At 43.8% G+C, this 4,331-nt stretch overlaps 1 non-coding gene across 1 annotated transcript; it reads left to right on the forward strand.

Moving 5' to 3' along the window:
• Nucleotides 1–4,046: 4,046 nt before the first annotated feature.
• On the forward strand, nucleotides 4,047–4,118 carry trnat-cgu. The gene has a single exon. It is a non-coding gene; the product is annotated as a tRNA-Thr (tRNA).
• Nucleotides 4,119–4,331: the final 213 nt, after the last annotated feature.

Below are 4,331 nucleotides of genomic sequence, written 5' to 3' on the forward strand. Positions count from 1 at the left end.
TACTGTCTGGTTTTAACTCAGACAGCCTGGTTTTCGGAAGGGCTATCAGGGCAAAACTGCCTGCCCGGTTTCCCCAATTTGGAAAAACGAGCAGGACTCTCTGAGATTGACGTGGTGATCAATGTCACAGTCCCACCCATGTAACAGCACTGGCCCACCCAGTCATGTCACGCCCACCCCCCTGATAGCAGGAGCTAAGGCTGATGCCAGACGTGGTGTTTTTACGCTGCATATTTTCTCTGCCTAAAAACGCCGCACAACCCACACAGCCCGACTATGGAATTTTGCAGCCAGGCCTTTTGCCTAGTACTGGTGACGCAGCAAATCCCGTTTCCCATGGTGCTAATAGTGCAAAATAGTAAAAACACCGCGTATTTCCGCAAGGTCTGGCAGCTGCCTTTGTGTATACATAGGAATAGGTTGCTGTGCAAATAACGGCGTATTTCAGCAAACGCATGAAAAGTCCGTGGTAACGCGTTTTCTAGTGTATTTACGCATAGTGTGTTTTCCATCGAGACTGTTTAAGTTATTTCTACGGATGATGATATTGTGCGTTTTTCAGCCGCCGAGAGAATTAGAAAATACGCAATGTAAAAACGCCATGTCTAGCATTAGCCTAAAGGTGACAACCCTAGGCAGCGGGTTGCACGACACGGATGTGTACAAACACATTTTCCTGCAGAATTTGTGGCACAATTTAGAATTTATAGTGATGCCAAGCTGTCCTGGTCGAGAAGCAGCAAAGCTGGCCTAAACCATGGTACTGCCACCATGTTTTACAGATGGGATAAGGTTGTTTTGTTGGAATGCAGTTTTTCCATTTTACCAAACTTAACACTTTTCATTCAAGTCAAAAAGTTTTATTTTTTGGGCCAGATAAAATCCTACAATAGGTTCATATACCCTTATACTTTTGCCTCACTAAAATATGGAACAAGGATGATGTTTTTGAATTATTTGTTTAACTGGGTTCTCATCATCTTATTTTAGGACTTGTGAGAAAATCCAGACCATGGTTTAGATCAACATAGTAACATAGTAAGTTGGGTTGAAAAAAGACATACGTCCATCAAGTTCAACCATAATGCCTATATATAACCTGCCTAACTACTAGTTGATCCAGAGGAAGGCAAAAAACTCCATCTGAAGCCTCTCTAATTTTCCGCAGAGGGGAAAAAATTCCTTCCTGACTCCAAGATGGCAATCGGACCAGTCCCTGGATCAACTAGTACTAAGAGCTATCTCCCATAACCCTGTATTCCCTCACTTGCTAAGAATCCATCCAGCCCCTTCTTAAAGTTATATAATGTATCAGCCAGCACGACTGATTCGGGGAGGGAATTCCAGAACTTCACAGCTCTCACTGTAAAAAATCCTTTCCGAATGTTTAAATGGAACCTCCCTTCTTCTAAACGGAGTGGGTGCCCTCGTGTCCGTTGGAAGGACCTACTGGTAAATAAAACATTAGAAAGGTTATTATATGATCCCTTTATATATTTATACATAGTTATCATGTCACCTCTTAAGCGCCTCTTCTCCAGTGTAAACAGACCCAACTTGGCCAGTCTTTCTTCATAACTGAGACTTTCCATACCCTTTACCAGCTTAGTTGCCCTTCTCTGGACCCTCTCTAACTCAATAATGTCCCGTTTGAGCACTGGAGACCAAAACTGAACAGCATATTCTAGATGGGGCCTTACCAGCGCTCTGTAAAGGGGAGGAATAACCCCCTCCTCCCGTGAATCTATACCCCTTTTAATACAGCTCAAAACCTTGTTTGCCCTTGCAGCTGCTGCCTGGCATTGCTTGCTACAGCCAAGTTTATTATCTACAAGGACTCCAAGGTCCTTCTCCATTATGGATTTGCCTAGTGCAGTCCCATTAAGGTTATACGGGGCTTGCATATTTTTACATCCCAGGTGCATGACCTTACATTTATCCACATTAAATCTCATCTGCCACTTAGCTGCCCAGATTGCCAGTTGGTCAAGACCCTGCTGCAGGGATGTCACATCCTGGATAGAATTGACTGGTCTGCAGAGTTTTGTGTCATCTGCAAACACTGATACATTACTCATAATACCCTCCCCTAAGTCATTTATGAACAAATTAAACAAAAGTGGACCCAGTACAGAACCCTGAGGGACCCCACTGAGGACCTTACTCCAAGTAGAGAATGTGCCATTAACAACCACCCTCTGTACCCGATCCTGTAGCCAGTTTTCTATCCATGTGCAAACGACTTCACTAAGACCAATAGACCTTAGCTTAGAAAGCAGTCGTTTGTGGGGAACGGTATCAAATGCTTTGGCAAAATCCAAATAGATTATATCTACTGCATCCCCACTGTCCAGCTTCTTACTTACCTCATCATAAAAAGCAATTAAATTGGTCTGACATGACCTGTCCTTCATAAAGCCATGCTGATTACTGCTCATAATGGCATTCTCCACTACATAATTTTGAATGTGATCCCTTAACAAGCCTTCAAATAACTTGCCCACCACGGATGTCAAACTTACAGGCCTATAATTGCCAGGCTGAGATCTTACTCCCTTTTTAAATAAGGGAATGACATTCGCCTTCTTCCAATCCCTAGGTACCATACCTGATGAAAGCGAGTCTGAGAATATCAGAAACAAGGGCCACTGCAATTCTGCCCCTAGCTCTCTCAGTACCCGAGGGTGTTTTCCATCTGGCCCAGGTGCCTTGTTTACATTTATCATGTGTAACCCTTTAAGCACCATATCCTGTGCCAACCACTGTGTAGTTGGAGCTGAGGCAGCAGTGAAGCTATCGGGTGGGACTTGGCCCACTGGCTCCTCTACTGTATACACAGAAGAAAAGAACTGGTTAAGCACATCTGCCTTTTCTGTATCCGCTGTAACCATATTGTTATTATAACTCAATGGGGCCACACCCTCAACCTGCATCTTTTTACTATTAATATACTTAAAAAACTTTTTGGGGTTAGTCTTGGCCTCGGCCGCGATGCGCTCCTCATTTTCTATCTTTGCCTTCCGGATTGCTGTTTTACAACACTTGTTATAGTGTTTATAATCATTAAACGCAGCTACTGTCCCCTCTGACTTATATTTCTTAAAAGCTTTCCTTTTTCTCCCTATTAACTTCTTTACCTCAGAGTTAAGCCACATAGGGTGATTCTTAACACTTCTACTTTTTCTTATTAATGGAATAAATTGAGAACAGTAATGATTTAATATCATTTTAAATGACAACCATTTCTGCTCTGTGTTTTTATCAGAAAACATAATGCCCCAATCTATGCCCTAAATCAAAATTAGATCAAATTATTCTAAAATAGTAAAGCCCAATAGATGAAGATTTTGTCCAGAATCCACAGATTGCCAGCACCAGCCTGGGCCAGTGGATTTTAGAGAACAGGTGCCAAACCTATTTACTAATTATGTTATCTGTAAAGACTCCATTTAGCTTGCCCAGTCATTTCTGCTCAGACAATAATTATCCCTTCTATAAAAATGCGAGAAAAGAAGCAGAAAATGACAAATCTCCACAAGGCATAGCACATATATAATGGTAGCTGCTGCTAGTTACAGCCAAACGGGGAAGTCACCTCCTATCAAAGTTATTTGGCGCCACATATCCCGAGGCCGGAGGGATACGCAGTAGTTGCGGCAGGGGCAGATGGGCGTGGGGTTATACGTTTATATATGTGGGGCAATAACATGGGTAGAAAGAGTTACTGCGATGCCAGTCCCAGCTGCAGCCCACTGACACATTCACTGATTGTGACTGAGCTTCCAGCCTATGAGCAGCTGTAGGCGCGCTAAGGCGGTTCTGGCACTGCTTGTGTTCGGAGCGAGTTACACACAAGGGATATCACAAAGCCGCACGTCGCTTGTTACACAGAATTCTCTAGGAGAGAAACGAACTAATGTGCAGCGTTATAGCAATAGTGTCCCCCCATGCAGCGCAGCGAGCCGGGCTGTACAGAAAGCAAATGGAGGGGAAGGAGAGGCGCAGCGGCTGACTGATATGTACTTCTGTATAGTAAATGGGACGCAGGCGCGGTGGCCAAGTGGTAAGGCGTCGGTCTCGTAAACCGAAGATCACGGGTTCGAACCCCGTCCGTGCCTGAGTTCCTTCTTTTGTGGCCGTTCTCTCTTTTTACAAAAACCAACACAGCAATCATACATTGCGCGCAGTCACTTTATTTAGAAAAACAAGAACGTAGCAGTTTGTGCCCTGAATGTGGGGTCTGCACTGCGTTCCTAAGCATGTTTGAAACCTAGTTTTCCGAGTATGCGATTTTGTTACTATCGTCGCTGCAGCCTAATGTACTATTGTCA

This window comes from Xenopus tropicalis, chromosome 9 (assembly GCF_000004195.4).
Source record: "Xenopus tropicalis strain Nigerian chromosome 9, UCB_Xtro_10.0, whole genome shotgun sequence".
NCBI classification, from domain to species: Eukaryota; Metazoa; Chordata; class Amphibia; order Anura; family Pipidae; genus Xenopus; species Xenopus tropicalis.